Source organism: Acinonyx jubatus, chromosome D3, assembly GCF_027475565.1.
Source record: "Acinonyx jubatus isolate Ajub_Pintada_27869175 chromosome D3, VMU_Ajub_asm_v1.0, whole genome shotgun sequence".
Classification (NCBI taxonomy): Eukaryota; Metazoa; Chordata; class Mammalia; order Carnivora; family Felidae; genus Acinonyx; species Acinonyx jubatus.
Genome location: NC_069392.1, coordinates 63,642,942 through 63,661,419, shown reverse-complemented (window position 1 = coordinate 63,661,419; position 18,478 = coordinate 63,642,942). Strand labels below are relative to the sequence as shown.

Sequence of the window (18,478 nt, the reverse complement as noted above, 5' to 3'; positions counted from 1 at the left end):
CCAAACTCAGATTAAGCTTATCTGCTGTCCCTCCCTTCTTTGCTCCTTTTTCCCCTCCCTTTCTCTTTCCCCAGAATATCAGTCATGTACATACACTTCCTCTATTTCTTTTCCTATATCCAACCAAAACAGACCAGAACACGTCCAAAAGATATTTCTGCAGGCTCTTTCTATCTGGGATCTGAAAGAACATGACAGGCACCTTCTTTTCTTGAAGGAAACAATTTTAGAACCATTTCACTTGATGATTACAGGACATTTTCAATGTCCTGAGTTGGCCCCACAGTGAAAGCGAAGGAATCATTTCAGGTTTTGAGATAGGAGAAGTCTCAGAGATAATAAAAGTTGCCTGTAGTAGTGATTTACTACAGATTAGAAACCCTCATTCATTCTGTAAACATATCAGCCCTTTTAATCCTGACAGGAAGTTCTCGCATAAACACTATTTACCCCCATTTTACAGACAAAAAAACTGAGGCTCGGAGAGGTTAAATTTTATGGTAGCTATCAGAGGTAGTTAAGTTAGAGAGCTGGGAGTCAATTCTGTAAATTGAGGCTGCAGATATGTCTGAATCCAAAGGCCATATTTTCTATTTCAACCTCAGAGTCCACGAGCTCCAGAATAAAACAGCAACAACAAATACAGAGGTACTTTTTGAGCACCTGCTAGGTGGTAGGCTCTGTTTTAAGCATCTTACACGAGGTCACTCCCTTCACCCTCATAGTACATCTCTGATGCACTGTATCATTATCCACATACTGCAGATGTAAGAGACAGACAGGACATGAACTACAGAGGAGTGTGCAATCGCCTGGACTACTCAGCTGGTAAGCGACAGAGCTGGGGCCCCTGACATCTACTTATCATAATGGTGATGGATCATTTCCCTACTTATCCTGAACAGTACACCTTAGCCCTGAGGACATGTACCTCTCTCACCATCCTTCGTACACACACACACACACACACACACACACACACACACACACACGTGATGGCTCACTAGTGTTCTGGATGCATTCTGGTGCCCAGATGAGGCATAGAGGGGCAGGTAAAGGCCAGATTGCTTCTCTGCCGTCTGGCTTTCTGGAGTTTACACCAGATCACTAACATTTTTTTCAATACTGGCTTTTGTGTGTGTGTGGTTTAATTATTTACTCACTCAGGTTCATTTGCTTTGGAGCTTCTTGAATGTCAGAGCTTCAGATCTCAAATGCGAGCCAAGCTTTGGCCTTTGCAACAACCCAAGGTTAATGCAGACTGCAAACAAGGGACCTCCCAACCCACTGTGGTGTGGTCTGCTGTTCCCTGCACCTGCTTCCTGCTCCAGTGCACTTCCTGGGTTTGTGTGAAAGGAGCCTTGATGCTCCCAGGAGCTGTGGTGTATATGCATGTGTGAATATATATACATAACGCCTGCTCTTCCCCTAAAGCTGGACTCACTGCTGACTGGTACGCACACCCAGTCTACTGAAGGTGGCAGCAGGGACTTGGGCAAATAATTCCTCAAGGTAGTGGGAAAGTGGAAAAAGCTCGGACTTGGCATCAGTAGACCTGTGTTCCAGTCCCAGCTTGGTCACTACTGCTTGACCTCAGCCAGGACCCTTGACCCTCTGAGCCTTGGTTCTGCATTTTTAATTTTAGGGGATTAAACTAGATTCATATTTTCCAAACTATTTCTTCAGAATGTTAGTATCCCTTGATATATGAGTGTGTGGATTTGGAAAAATAGGAGTTGTACCATCAGATACGATGGGAAAAAGCGACTTTTCTTCTATGGATGGATTCACATTGCCCACAAGTATGTTAAAAGTGATGAGATGTTATGTTGTAGATAATTATATGTTTTTGTCTATTTTGAAATTTAATAAACGTATTTGATAATCAAACTTTTTTTTTACAGAATACTTATGGCTATTTCTTGGGGTGCTGGCCAATGCCAAGAACTAGTTTTAGGACATCAAGCAGTCTCAAGCACATATTCCACATGCAAACTTTAGTAACAATAAATAGTTAATCCATTTGTCAAATGATTGGATAGCTAACAAGAGGAAAAACTGTAAATGGTATTTAAAAGTGAATTTATTTTTGTGCAAGGCAATCAATGGCAAGATAGAACTGAATCTAAAATCCATCTCTATGGTAAATGGTAAATGAATGGTCCCCACAGGTGAAGTGGTGACAGGTTCTTTATGATAGATTTATTTTTAGTACAGGAGGTCTCTCAGGCTCAGAGAAATTCTAATGTTTGAAAGGAAGAGAGCTTCTTTCTTTGGATCTGAAGACTTCCAATCCTATTTATGTACCCCTTACTGATTTTAATACACCTTATGACACTGATAACAGAGCTACACACACTGACATTAATAAATAGGTATTGGTCAAATCAGATTTCCACAAGTGCATTCGTGAGGTATATGTGCTCACGAGGGGCAAAAAGAATGTAATTTTTAAGGACAGCCCCTCACAGGCTAATTTAGCCTTTTGACTTAGGTATCTTTTATTGCTTTCTTTTTTCTCCACATAGCATAGTTTATATTTAAATGAAAAATGAAATTTATAAAAGGTCTGTGTTATTTAGATGAAACTGATCTACTCTTGACTCATCTTGCTCCTACTTGTGATGGTTTTGATTTTACATTTTATTTTATTTTAAAAAGATAAGGTACTACCCTTCTCCTTTTCTATGTATTTGTTGTTTGGTTGTGTTTTGTTTAACCAGACTTTGGTAGATCTAATCACTTCACCTGAGCTGGGCTCACGAGGTCACATCAGTCACTCGGAGCAGTGTACCAGATCTGAATCAGTGGAGAATCTCTCTGGGTCTTATTTTAAAACCTTAAAGCCTTTTATGTAGTGAAAGCACCATAGTATGCAAGGTGAAGAAATCTAGACACCTCTTTCTTCCTCCCTTTCTCTCTACACTTCTGGAGTCCTATAGTCCTTGACCACAGATAGGTTGAAAAGCCTGTTCTAAAGTATGACTCTGAGAATATCAATCACCTCACCCTCTACCCCCTGCCAATTTAAAACCTTTGGTGGTACCCTAAAGTGCAGGGCCAACAGTCCAAAGCCCTCTGCCTGGTGGAGCGGCGCCTCCTCTTTGTCTGCCTCTCCATATCACTCCTGGCCCTCCCTCACCTCTCACCCCAGCAGCCTCCTGTCCCTAACAAGGCAGGCTGTGTGACGAGTCCAGTCTTTATCTCACTGTTGCCAGCGCTTGGATCTGCTCTTCCTCTCTCTCCAGCCACCAGACCCTCAACGCTTCATTCAAATGCCACCTTTTCTGCCCTCCAGGGAGTACCGGCGACTGTCTTCATTTGCCCCCACTGAACCCTGGGCACAAACTATCTCAGCACCAAAAATATCCCAATACCCTTCTCAGTCTCATTGCGCATCTCTCTCTTGGGATAGAGACCCCTGAGGAGCAGTGACTGGGTCATATGAGTCTTTGTGTATTAAGAGTCTCTGAAACAAAGTAGGTAGATGCTTAATACACTTGTTTAAAAACAATCACATTTATTTGGAATTACAGCAACAGTATATAATCTATGATTGAAAACCAACTGGAATCATTGTATACAAAATATGAAATAAAGGTCGATACACCATAAGTGCCTAATACATGCTTAATAATAACAATAATTATAACCACCAATATTTATTGCATTTTTTCTATGAGTCAGACACTATGGTACAACTTTATAAGTAGACATACCCTATGAGGTGGAATCTATTATTATCCCTGTTTGAACTTGAGAAATCAGAGGCAGAGTTCTCTCTTTGGCCAGCCTCTTTCTTTTCCCAATTCCTTCCAATGATTGCTCATTGCTCTAAATCAGAAGGTGCCTGTCACTTTCTGGCCTGAGTTCCTAAGCAAATCTGCTGGGCCTGTTCCCTGAGGACATAATATGAGTTCTTAGCATATGGGGCTGTGATGATCAGGGAAAGGGCACAAATGTACTTTGCAAACTGTGAGTCACTGTTCCAAGGTGCAAAATAACCAGATGTGGAAAATTAGGATTCTCTGACTCAAGGCATCAGCATATTCAGGGCATCTGCCCGCCTATCTGAACCCAAATGGACACTATTTGGGACTCCTCCAGGTACAGCTACCCCCGAGGCCACACACATCTGCCTGCTGCAATGATGAGGAAGGGAGCATTGTGTAGGCAGAATCGGGAGGCCTGCTGTAAACAGAAGATGAGGACGTGCAAGGTGGCGATGGGGTTACCTTCAGAGCAATTTCATTTTCTAAACAATCAGGAGGATGTTATGAGGGGTTGGGTAAGACTTCCTCTGGGCACAGAGCTATTAAATCACAGCTTCCCAGAGTAGGGACTTGGTGTAGGAGGGACAAATGGGATTTCACAAGTGAAGTCAAACGAGCTAAGTATGCCTGCTTTTCTTGGGACCGTCTCTCCAGCAGGTAGCCAGCAGAAACGATGCCAAGGGGCCCAACCTAAAGTCCATACTTTATTTGAATAAAAGAGTCTCTACATGCTGAGATTTATAACTTCACAGGAAAGGTTTGGGAGGCGGGAAAAGCTTAAAAGAACATTCTGTGTGTGTAGCATTCTGATACTGCCAACAGTTTGCGGGTTGGACAGGGCCCTGCGTTCCTAAAGATTAGACATAACTGAGGGTTTCTTCTTCTCATTTAATAGCAAGGAAATACAAATCCTCCCCTCATGTCAGAGTCTCAAATCTTCAGACTTTTTGTACAATTTTCCCCATTCAGGAGTAACATTTAGCTGAAGGGAAATCAGAAAAACTGTAGCTTTTTTTTTTCTCTTGAAACCAAAAGAATTTAAAGATATCGAGTTTAGCTTTCTAATTTAATTTCTGAACTTTTTTTTTTTTTTTTTAATGAGAGAAAGAATTTTAGTGGATATAAGGAGAAAGCACACGTTTTTGTGATTACTAGAATTTTGGTGGTTGGTATTTTATGAAAATGCCACAGAGCTGTACTATGAGGAACAGTAAGCATTCATAACAACCCCCCCACACACACACACATACACTCCTGACCTCCGCCAAAGAGAAATGTCAGCAAGAAATCCAAGCAAGAGAGTTATTTTCCTTTTCACATGGAATAAAACACAGATTCTGAACTGTGAAAAGAAATTAAGAGTGAGAAATAGTTTGATTTAATACATGTTCTGAGCTACCTCCTCCTAGCGGGCAAGCTATGCCTGGATTACAAACTGAGGTTTTGGTTGCTGGTTAGCCCACCAAGGCACCCTCAAAGTGCAAGTCATTATAACTCAATCGTTCAGGCAGGGATTAGCGGGAGAGCCATTGTTGCCTGCTTATGAAGAAAGGGTTTGTTAAGCTATTCAGACATATCACAGAATTGCAAGATGGCCTGGAACTACTTAAGTGATCAAGGTCAGTCATATCATGGCCAGACTAATCTGCAGAAGACACAGTGATTGCCATGACATTTCTTTGATCCTGGACATCCCCTCTTGCTGGTGGCACCTAATTGAAAACTAGCACAAGACAAGAAGCTCTCTGATAAGACCACACCTACCCAGGCAGGCCTCTTCCCTAGCCCTCCACAAGGACGAGCAATCAAATCAAGCTGACTGTGCCCCATTGGTCATGTTTGTTCTCTCTAAATGATCACATTATTCTTTAACTATTTTATTTCTTTTTTTTCTCTTCCACATCAACCAGTTGACTACAAACTTTACAAATACAGGAGCCTTGTGGCACCTGAGTGGCTCGGTCCATTGACTCTTGATTTCAGCTAAAGTCATGGGACCCAGCCCTATATCGGGCTCCATTCTGAACATGGAGCCCACTTGGGATTCTCCACCCCCCCCCCCCGTCCCTCTCCCTTGTTCACATGCTCAATCTCTCTCTCAAATTAAAAAACAAAGAAATACAGGAACCTTATCTTATTCATTCTTATATTCTCAAAAGTTTTAAAATATATATGTAATGACTGAATGCAATATTTTTTTTTGAAGAATACTACATATGTATTTGTATTTCCCCCTAAGCTGTTCCTCTCTGTTCCCCATCTATCTAAATCCAGCCAATTCCTTCAGGCCTCAGTATGACAACACCTCTTTCATGAAGCATTGCATGTGCTACTCCAGACTAAAAATGAATGGTCTCCCTTCTGAGTTCTTTACCATTCAGTTTAGCAATATGAGGTTTGATAACTGACTTTATAAAAATCGTGTTTCCAAATTTATCCATGAGATAAACTTTTATCAGATCATAAGGAGAAATATACAAAGAACACAAGTAGTCAGTCATGAAGCAAATGTCAGTATCTTCCCCTCTGAAGGGTGTCCTGGGAGAAAGAAAAAGCATGTGAAGTCAGAAGGCATGGAAGCATGTGGTACCTGTGTCTAGGGAAAGGCAGGAGGGCATAAGGGGAGAGCCATGTCCAGGCATCAGAGAGATGAGGAGGAAGAGAAAGTCAGAGATATTGGACCCTCTGCTGATGGACAAGCCACATAAAAAGCATAAGGGAGGTGGGTAGCTTCCAGAAGCAAAGATCAGCCCCTGGAACAGCCAGCAGGGGCCATAGTCCTAAAAGCACAAGGAACTGAATGGATCAGCAACCTGAATGAGATGGCAGTTGGTCCTACTCCAGAACCTTCAGTAAGGAACAGAGCCCTGCCCACACCTTGATTTCAGCTCAGTAAGACTCTAAGCAGAGGACCCAGCTGAGTCCCTGGACCAACAGCCTACAGAAACTGTGAAATAATAAATCTGTGTTGTTTCGAGCTGCTCAATTTGTGATAAATTGTTACAGCAACAATAGAAGACGAATACAAATCTCACTCTCTCTCACTGCATTTTTATGTCTGGGCTTAGTAGATAAATTGGTCTACAAAACAGGTGCTACTGAATGGCACTAACAAACTCTCACTGTGACAGACCAAATGCCAGAGGATTGAAATTGCCACCCCTTTCAAGAGAACTTTGGGTGAAATGTGTATTTTGTTACTTATTCACCATAACTGTATAATCCTGACACCTTATCTTTGTCATCAAATACAACTGTCGTCCAGCTGATGTCTGCCCCTCTGTGTGTGTATGTGTATTCGGAGAGGGATTTAACTGATCCCAGTAAGAGCATAATTGGGAGGGAAAGCCTGCTGTTTAAAGAAGACTTCTATAGCAATCTGCTGGCTTGTATTTTCTGTGCTTGAATATATTATCCAAAGTGGAAGTGAAAGGAAATGAACATTATTAACAATCATGTAGTAAGCAGTGTGCTGGATGCTCCTGTGTATATTCTGCTTTTATTTAGTTCTCAAAAAACTCTGCCAGGTAGGTATTAATAGCCTCATTTTTCAGATGAGGAAAAGGAAGATCAAAAACGCTAAGTTGCCCAAGGTCACACTACCAGTAAGTGGGGGATTTAGCATCCAAATCTACATCTGAGAGCCTTTAACTCCTGAGAGTTGTTTCCTTTTTTTTTTTTTTTTTTTTTGGCTCTACTAGGCTGCCTTAGAAGCTGCTGCATTCATTCTTAAGCTGGTGCTCCTCAAAGCGTGTGCCAGGAGCCTGTGGAGGTCTGCAAGATCAAGCTAGCCAATTGGTCCCTTAGTAAGATCTATGTATGCTCAGTACCATCTGAATGTCGTATAAGCTACAAACAGAGAAGATGGCATGATCCTGATCCCTGGCCCCCAACTCAAATTTTCTTTGGGTGAGTCAAGACATCCTTACCTAAATTAAAGGTAAATAACACAAGGCCATATATAAATAAGAGAAATGAAACTGAAGACTTTAGGATTGGTTATATTAGAGAAGAAGGAGATGCCAGAATGGCTAAGAAAATGACTCAGTAAGATCAGAAGCCAGAGAGAAAAGAAGAGGATGTTCTGTGGAAAGGACACAACGTGGTGGTTGGAGACTCAGATGAAGGGCTAATTATGGTATTTTCTGTAGGATAAAGGAGGAGATTTAGCAGAACTCACAGCAAGGGAATAAGCTGAAAATGATCAGGAGTCAAGGCGAGGCTGGGACAGTAGATAATGGAGGCTCTTTAAAGCCAGATAAAGAATTCTGGATTTCATGCAATAAGATTTTATGTTTCTACATCTGGCATCAATTATTCATTTACCTATGGTTGCCTTCCCAGATATTTCATGAGAAACTATTCCTTTCTTCTTTTTCTATTTCAATAATTAATATATTTACTTAGAGCTGTAAGGGGAGGATAGATGAAATTAGAGTTTTTCTCTGAGTTGATTATTGCCAAAAGGGTCAACAAAATGAAAAATGAAGTAGAGGAAAAGTGCTAGAGACCAAGATGGTGCAAATGGCCAGAGGCCAGTGGAAAGCCAGCCCCTATGAGTGAAGCATTTCTGGGGTCTGAGTGACTTCCCTGTGCAGGTGGCACAGACGTGCTATGCTGGTGGACTTCCTGGAAGGAGTCAAGGCTTAGAGTCCTCACCAGAAGAAGATGAAGAAGAAACCCAGAAACAAGATTATCCTCTCTAAGACCACTGGGACAGTTTCCACTATTATAATTATTATCAACTGGATAATAATTGTGTCCTATAATTAATCGCTGGCTCCTTCCCATTAAATCTCAGTATAAGTGACAGCAACACTGACCAATAAGAGCAGCTCTAGTTGGAGTTGTTCTGTGTGTGTCTGTGTGTAAAGTGGGCATGGTATTTGTAACCCACCCCGACTGGTAGCAGTCCTCGTTGTGGTGTGGAGTCCCGGACCTCAAGCTTTGGAAAAGTTACTGCACCCCTCCCTCTTGTCAGATTCCAATCTGAGAAGAAACACTCAAAACTCAGTGATTCTTAGGAAAACATTTTGGCAAGCATCTTCAGCCATGACTAATGTGTCCCTTCCTGGTTGTTGTCCTAGCACTTGGATTCTTGTGGAGATATTAAATAGGATAGTGTGGAAATATGGATGGTTTTCATGCCCAATTGCTGCTGCATTTATTTAAAAAAAAAAAAAAAATATATATATATATATATATATATATATATATATATATATAGTCTTTGGGCAATGATGTAGAATGCAGAAGGAAAAGTTATCGTGATCAATTCTGGGAAAGGTACTTGAGAGAAAGTTGAAACAATCAGGCAACCAAAGTGGTGGTGGGGACAATGGAGAAAAAGGAGGGACACTGGGGGAGGGGAGTATGGGTTGGCTTTCTCTGGCTTCTCCTGAGGAGAGATGGAAAGGGAGGGGGGCAGAAAGGAAAGACCCTAGCTGGCACCTGTGCATTTACATTATCATAATGCTTATTTAGTGAGATTATAAGTGACTTTTTTCATACATGGTTTCCTAAATTTTTGAAATTTTCCACACTAATAGGTATTTGTTTTTAGTTAATGAAAGACACAATAAATGTTTCTCCAAAAGCTCATTTGCTTTATGCTATGGGTGGGGAATCCATTTTTATCGTTGTTGTTGTTGGGGTCTCAGAGAGAAAAATAACATCCAGTGTTAAAAGGGTTTGTTGTTTGTAGAAGTCATACTGACACAGAATCCTAGGACTATGACACCTCCACTGAAGGATGACAAGGTGTCCCCTACATACTTACAGTCATAACATCACCCAGTACTATGTCTTATACATTTTAGCTACTTGATACTTTTCAATGGTGTAATTAGAGTAGATAAGTTAAGTATAAACATAACTAACAGTACAAAAAGTATATCCTATACAAGAACACTTCTGGCCTCCTGGTCTTGCTTGGAATATAAGACATGACAAATTGTTTTGGAACAATGTTTCTTTCAGCCCACACCCCAAGTTCTCATGGACATTCAAAAGGGGATGATTAGTCTCCTAACTTAACAATTCTCCAAATTTTTGAGATACAGTCCAATCCCACTGTTTCCTTAAGGCCTTGTTCCACTCTGTTTTCATTTTTAGCATATCACTCTCAAGGTGAAAGTTTCTGTGTGTTTGCTAGGAGATGTATAAAGTCCCTCAAACTGTGTAACACTTTTCCTTAAAACCACAAAGTTTTAATATTAGTTTTAGTGTTTTATAGTTTAGTGAATAATCACAAAACACTCCTTTGTGATTTTCAGGATATTCATGCTCCATTTGGGGAATCTATACCCCAGTCTCTACACAGAGAATCAGCCTTACACCGTTTGCCTGGCTGAACCTGTCTCCAAAGAGCTTCTTCTATATAAAAAACTAATTTTAACCAACACCAAATCGCTAGTGCTTTATTCTGCGCTCCACCATTTAACCCACTGGCAACGGTTCTTTAAGGATAACTTAGAAGCTGAGTCATATTATTGACCTTGTCAACGACATAGAAAATCTAGTGGAAAAGGGAGTTGATGAGAAAAATCAGGAAACCTGGGAGCCAGCACTTTTTCTGTGCAAAACTGGTTCGGTGACTTTGGACAAAGACTTTTAACCCTCTGGGTTTTGATTTCCTTGCCTGTCAAGTGAGAGAGCAACATCTATCTGCAAACCTCAGTGGATTCTGGAGATCAAATAAAAGTAAGGAAATGCACTTTGAAGAGCATAGCACCCTGTTCAGATGTAAGGATGACTGGGATGCAGCCTCAGGGAAAGCTTTTCATCTCTGTGTGTCCTTAGATCCTCCATCAACGAGGGGAGCCCCATCTCCACATGGACTTACTCCCCACCTTCCCAGGCTCCCTAACCCCTTCACAGAAGAGTGCAAACACCACAGCAGAGGCTGCCTGAGGGATGTGCTACCGATCCTCTCTTAATACCTCTGACTTGCTCTGAATCCTTATGCAATGGGGCAAACACCAATACCAACTTGCTTTTACAACATGCAGGTTATTACTCTGAAAGTTATTTTATGGGTCCTTTCTTCCTGTAGAATGGGTTTTTATTTCTAGTCATTAAACATATGGACTCTCACTATTGTGTCTAATTGCTTTGCATATGTGTATATATCCATCTCTTGTCTCCTGATAGCTTTACAAAGTCTTTGAGGATAGGCGCGTTTCCTGGCACTTGATCACTTTACCTGGCACCTAGCACCAAGCTAGCACCAAGCTCAAAACCCTTCATGCCCAGCACCCTTTAATGTCAGTGTGTCCTTCTCAGTGCATCCTCCAGGATGCAGTTTCACATCCTCTGCATGGCAGTTTTGCCTCTTAAAAACCTTTCCCACCCAACTGCAGACTTCAGTCAGCCAGGTGCCTTCCTGTACCCCCCACATATGCCCAACTGCACGTCTTTACCGCATGTGGCCACACTCATCCACTACACTTCCACTCTCCAAGGCTTGGCTCTAGGATTTTGTCTTTTGAATACTATTATCTTTCCTGATCCTGGATCCCTATGGCCCCCACTGTTGGCCACTGAGCATGGATTAAATGGTCTGCATTTATTCCCTGGTTGCTTTATGTACGCTAACTTAGCCTCCCTTCAGTATAGTATAAGGAACTCGAAGTAGGAGCCCTTCCTTGCTTTTTTTTCTTCTGGTCTCTCTAACTGCCCCTGGCACTGTGATATATATTAAGTAACTAAAGAGCTCCTGATCATTTTTGTGAATATAGGGTCTTTATGAGCCAGCATATATACTTCATTCGGCAAAGTAGTGAAGACCTCTGGAAGAGCAACGATTGGGCTTTAGTCTATAATACTTTGCATATAGTAAATGTTCAATAAAAGATGCATTTGTCAGAACTTGTGACAGCCAGGACTGATCTTCCATATGTTCTCAGGATCACAGCCAACACCCACGGTACCACAGAGAGGAGTTTTCAAATAGATATTACCATGATCAAAAATTAAGTGCTCAAGTGTCTGTGGGGCAGGGAAGGGGGAGCTGGCCTAGACTCTTACCTCTTTTCAAATACTATAACCTTTATCTTTTCTATACATGGACTTCATGGGAAGGCAGAATGGCACAGCATAAAAGGTTCTCGCATTGTTTTTATGCCCCCAGATGTGGGGACATTAGGCTTCAGACATACTAAGATTGGGTGCATCACCTCCCATCAAAGGCTGATAAGAAATAAAATCTCCTTAGAAGCTGGAGCATGGCTAGAACCACTTTCACTGTCTGTACCTACAGCCCCCATTTTCTCATTGTCCACTTGATTCTTTAACTTCTTATCACTTGTATTTGGTACATGGCCCACCAAGCCGTAACCATATGAGGCACTGATTACATAATATTTAAAATTTCTGTTGCTTCAGGACCACTGATATGTTCATACATATTCATACATATTCTCATCTCCCATGAACTCTCTGAAGCTTCTGGTCCTAAGGGCCACCCCATTCTTCTTAAATGCATTCTTCTTTGACTCCTTGGTTTCCCTCCAACATTTCCAGCATTTCTTCTCTGCATCTTTCCTGATTCCCTTTTATTCTGCTTCTCTCTTTAAGGTGAGCCACAGGGTCCTCTCTTCCACCCTCTTTTCTTTATTCTCTATAATTCTCTCTCTTGCTCTGCACAGCGCTATTGACTTCTGCCTTAGCAACTCAATTTCTTGCACACCAACCAGATTCTTTCTTTGATTTCTGTAATTCTGTTCATATGCTACCACTCTTCCAGTTGTCTGGGGCCAACATATTGGAATCATCTTTGACTTTAGCTAGAGAGGAAAAGAGATGAATTAAGAATGACTCACCTGAGTAATGATATTTTTATGCTACTTATAATGTGGGTGCTAGGGTAGGGAAGGAAAGCAGGGTGGTGGGCACAACCCAAATAAGACATGGATAATTAGCATATCGTATGGAAAGACCAAAGATGGAGCAGGTTGGCTCAACCCAGACTAGTGGGAAAGAGTGTTCAGGAAAGAAAGATAAAGTATAATTTGGTCATTTCATGACTTTTGCCTATTTAAAAAATGACTGCCTACTTCATTAAGCACAAGCCTCACAGTGTAGGGAAAAAAACCCCTAACTCATGAGGACAACAGTCTTTTCTGGCCTTATCTGTCATGATCCCCAACTGCAGATCCTATCCTCAACAAAACTGGAGAAAACACCATTTCTCAAATGTTTCTTGGGTACTTCCACCTAAATACCTTTGTTTACATGGCTTCCTTTCCACATTGTGCTTGCTTCCCCACCTCACCTCCACCTCCCTTCAGTCCTCTACCATTTCCACTCTCCAAAGCTTCTTCCATCCATCAAGACCCATCTTAAATAGCAACTACTGCAAAGAAGCATTTCTGATTCCACTGCTGTACTTGTACTGAAAACATGGAGGTGGCTTACCCTCATTTGGGCAGCCCCAGCACTTCCTCTGTGGCTTCTGATGGCGCTTATAGCCTGTCTTGTAAGATCAGCTTCATCCAGTTTCCTCCTCTGCATTAACAGGAGAGACTTCTGGACTGTAATTTCTTTGAGGGCATAAGCATCCAGTTTATTAATCCTTGAATTCCTCCCCCAGGACTGCACCAAACGTGTGTATGTATGTGTGTGTGTGTGTGTGTGTGTGTGTGTGTGTGTACCAGCCACCAAAGAAATCCTTTTTTACATTTTCGCTTGTCGTTACCACCCCCTTGAATTCAGCCAATTTGTACTAAGTGTTATCCTGACACGAGCCTATGCCACAATCCAAGCAAGTATTCAGTCTCATTACCTTTTCGTTTATAGAGTGAAAGAGATGGGTTTCTGGAAAGTCTTTCTGAAGGCACCATCCTCATCTCTGCCCCAGTGACACACCAGTCTTTGGCAAGCATGCTTTATTGATTTCTCTAGCCAAGAAAGGCTCCATGTTGTATCAAAGCCAAGTCTGTTGAAACTGTAAGCTCTCTGCACCCACACCTGAATCTGCATAATTCTCCAAAGCCACAAGGTATAAATAAAAACTTCCAACAGGACAGGGGAGCGTTTGCCAACTGTGGGAAGATAAATGGCCTGGGGACTTCTTGCTCCAAAGGCAGAATGGCTTGATTTCTGATTTTAATGTGGAAAAAGAGATGCTGGGAATCTAAGATTTTTTTCTTTCATTGCCAGAAAGTTATGGGTCACAACATTTAATTTGATTAATTCCTGGTTTCCAAGAGAAAACCTTAGGAGGAACCTTGGGAGGCCCAATAAAATAAGTATGTGCAATTGTTAAGACAGGAAAGGAAAAAAAATGACTTCCATCAGAGCCCACAAAGATTGTTTCCAGTCCCAAACATGGGTCCCCCGAGACAGCCTGGAAACCAAATTATTGTCAAATAGATGCTTACCTTTTACAACAGCTCACAGCAAAAGAAAACATATAGCTTAACATCACTCCCACAACTCACCTTTCTAGTTTTTTTTCTTTTATTCCCTCTCCCTCTCCTTCCTCTCCCTCTCCCTCTCCTTCCTCTCCCTCTCCCTCTCCCTCTCCCTCTCCCTCTCCCTCTCCCTCTCCCTCTCCCTCTCCCTCTCCCTCTCCCTCTCCCTCTCCCTCTCCCTCTCCCTCTCCCTCTCCCTCTCCCTCTCCCTCTCCCTCTCCCTCTCCCTCTCCCTCTCCCTCTCCCTCTCCCTCTCCCTCTCCCTCTCCCTCTCCCTCTCCCTCTCCCTCTCCCTCTCCCTCTCCCTCTCCCTCTCCCTCTCCCTCTCCCTCTCCCTCTCCCTCTCCCTGATGTTAAGCTTCTGGGTTTGAGCTCTTCTGCCAATTAGGTACTTATCACTGGGTGAGTCACTTGACCTTATTAAGCCTCAATGTACTCATCAGCAAAATGAGGTGTTTATACTACATTGTTAAGATTCTTTTACTTCTGAGTCTAAATACAAATGCAAACGTGCTCTGTCTGTTCCCGGGCAATGGGTCACACAAGTGCTCTAATCTTTTTTCAAAGGTGATGACTGTGGGTTCAGCACAGAAAAGGAATGAGCTAACTTGTTGGTGGGGGGTCAGGTATGGAGAGTTCCACCTTTTTTGAAAAGTTAAATCAAATGGCTAGAGGAAGTGGCTGGAGCCAAAGATGAATGGTGGTGAGTCATATAATTTAATACATAGACCAGAGGGATCTGTTTGGAAATTTCATTGCACAGCTAGTTAATTGGCCAAGTTGGCCAATAATTTGAGCACTTTCTTCCTAACTATCCAATCTGTATGTTTGTGCACATGCATGTGCGTATATGTTTGCATTCAAACTGCACTGTATAAATTTGAGACTTTTACAATCTGAGACTATGAGATCTGGTCAGAACTTTTCCTACCACAGTCCCACTTGGGAAAACAGAGTGAAAAAGATGAAGAGGCCTTTCAGCTGAATAGTGGAGGAGACAAGACTGGGCCAGGTGCTCATAATCCTGTTAAACCACACAGCAGCCATTAGCTAATTAATCTTTCATTTCTTCCCACAGGATGACCCAGCATTCAACCTGGATTAAGATTAAACAGACTGCACTTCATCATCTTTTTATTTTTCACTTTCTTTTTTCCTGGTCTTAACTTTTTCTCCCATGAGACCTCTTCTTCCTTCTATTCTATTTGTAGAAAACATTCCTCACACATAGTTCTTTTATATAGTTTTCATGACATTTCATCAATGTGGCTAATTTCCTCATCTGGATGCCTGATTGGAGGAGGGTTTTGTATTATTCTTGGCTTGGGCATCTATTTCCTGACTATGAGTGACAACAGAGACTGCCTCCCACAATGCCCCATGGCGCTGAGAAGAGGAGCTGGCAAAGGGCAAAGCAGAAGCCACAAGGAGAGGTGGAATTGTCCAGGCTCAAGGGAATCTACCTACCTACACGGCAAGATTCTGACATCTGAGAGGAGAGCCAGGGATTCATTCTCAGCATCCATTCATTGTGAGGAAAGTACTTGACATCTGTGGACTCAGGATGGCTACCTTGACTAATTAATGGCATTGGATGAAGAGGTAACATAGGTAAATTGACTCTTTTCACTGTTTCTCCAACATCAGATGGGAGCCTGGATAGCAGGGCTCAAGATGTCTGAAGTTCCCAGCATAATATTAGGTCAAAATATGCAAAAATTGTTTCTAAGTGGTATGAATGGGGAGAACATCACTCACACTACAGACCTCTTCCACCACCTAAGGAGAAGTTGGCTTTGAGAGCATGTGGCATCCTTCTGACTATGTGTTATCAAACTTGGACAGGATTGCTCTTCTAGAAATCTGCAGCATGTCAGTACACTAAAGATGGTGATGCCTGGTGGGAGAAAGGTGCACATGAGGGCCCATCAGGCTCCTTCCAGCTTTGGGTATCTGTGGATGGCACCTTCCCACTGCTTATCCATTATTTGGTCCCAGACAAGCATTTTTATAAATGGAGATTTAGCAGATGGTATCCATTTAGAAAACAGATCAAAAGATCCACTGCCTTCTGAAACAAACAAACAAACAAACAAACACACAAAGCAGAAGGAGTAAAATAGAGAAAAATGGTAAAGAGTCCATGTGACTTCTAAGCTCTAGGTGTGTTGTAAGGGGGCTAACAAGACAATGCATCCATCTGCTGGGCCAAGGGGGTTGGAGAAAGAATGATTTTCCAAGCAGGAAAGAGGAAATGGAGTGTGCAACTATTGCTATTGCTAAATGAAGTCTCTAATTTCTGTCTCCATAATGGTAATGACTTCCATTTATATGGTGTCTTCCATCAGCTCTGATCTCAGGGAATGCTCAAAGTCCTCTCTTGACTTAGCTCCTAAATCTGGTCCTCAACAGGCTAAAGAATGGCATCTATATTTATGTCATATCTATTTTAGAAAAGACTAGCTCATGTGAAATAGGACATTGGGATGCTAAGGGAATGAATCCAGAGTGGAGAAAGAAAAGGTAGAGGGAGAGAAATTGTGAGGAATACTGATACTTTTTTCCAAGCAGGACCCTCAGTATCATCCACAGAAGAGACACCTCGGCTCAGGTAAAGTCTCTTAAAGGTTTTAATGCCTCCAGTAACCTCAGTCTCACTCCACCTGCCTTCCACCTTTTAATGGGACTTGGTGTTCCTTCAAGTGTGTCACATTAAGGTGAGCACTCTTCAGGGAGTCTTGACAAACTCTGACATTGAATTCCAAGTGCTGCTAAAGGCATTTTGTCCCTGATGCTTTTGGGGTTCAGAAATAGAGGGGACATTTGGAATACAGGTGAGATGAGGCCAAGGTTTGGAAGGGAGGGGAGTGATAGAGAATCTGATCTCCTCCAGTAACATATTCAACAAAATGTGTAGGGACAACAGACAACTCATATAGATATAGAAACCACCAACAACTATGATTCATTAAAAAGCTGAAGAAGAAAAAAAATATAACACAGAGTAAGCACAAAGCAGTAGCAAAAATAACTCCGAGAACTGGATTGCAGTAGGAGCAGAGGTGGAAGCCTGTCCAGGTAGACATTTCCAGGCTAATGTCTAGAAAAGGTTGGGCCATTAGGGGTCCTTTTTCATTGGTTGGGAATTGAATACAGGGATGTGGTCTTTCCTTAATTACTCTCTTCTGTAATTATCACATAATCGCTGTGAAGATGCCTTAGGGAAAGGCATGTCATTGGGGGATGGATGGATATCTGAGAAGCAGGGCCATAGAGGAATACATGAGTACTGAGCTGAGGACCAGGACCTGTGTTCTAGACTTGGCTTAACTATTGGTGGCATGTGTTCAAGCTGCAATGCGATGGCCAAAGCCCTGGGCTTAAAATCATAAATAATGGCTTTCTAAACCCGAGCAGGTCACTTGATCTCTGAACCCCAATGTATTTGTAAAATAGAAATGAAAATACCTCTCTTCTAAGACTGCAGGGTGTCATCAAGAAATGCATGTGAAATGGCTTTAAGAACTGAAACATACTATATGAAAGAGGTCTGGCCCAACCCTGTCAGATACAGATGAGTAGACACTAACCCAAAGAAACAGAATGCCATGCCTAAGGTCCTACATCACAGAGTACCCAATTAATACCCAATTAGGTTGAACCCAGCTTTCTTTTATGACACTTGTCATAATGCTGGTTTCTTTTCACCTGATGTGGCAGAGTAAAGAATGAATAAGAAGATAGGGAGAGGAAGGGGAATTTTGAAGAAAGTAATGCCATCATGTGAATGCAAACCCAGATAGAACTGTATGGCTAAGAGGGTGGGCACCTTCAGAGACACACAGGGATCAGAGATGGATCTCTATCTGGGAACCTTCATGAAGTCAACCAACACCCGGAAATGTAGTCCAACCAGAGAAAAATCTTGGTATGACTGCTGAGAAATCTAATGAGCAATGATGGATAGAGATTTTAGCTTCTAAGATCTTGCTTCTCAGGTCTGTTAAGTTAGGATCCTGCTTGTGGCTTCTTAGTAATAACATGGCAACATTACTGTTTTGCTAAATAATGCCAAGAAAATACAAAAATGAAGAAAACCCTCTGTCCATGGCTGGTGTTGGACCTGTGGATCAATTTCACCATATTGAAAGAGAGCAATAGTTTTTCTCATGTAAAAGTTTAATCTAGCAACTCCGTCCAGGTGGGCTTAATTTGAGCTTTGTGTAGAAAAAAACAAATACTTTCAACAAAGTCTGATGATGAGAAACAGAGAAACTTAGATGAGAACAT

At 41.9% G+C, this 18,478-nt stretch overlaps 1 protein-coding gene across 5 annotated transcripts in view; it reads right to left on the bottom strand.

The window, feature by feature from the left end:
• SETBP1 (SET binding protein 1) overlaps positions 1 to 18,478 on the bottom strand; it is a 374,943-nt gene that overhangs the window by 89,171 nt on the left and 267,294 nt on the right. The gene's annotated exons all lie outside the window — the stretch shown is intronic.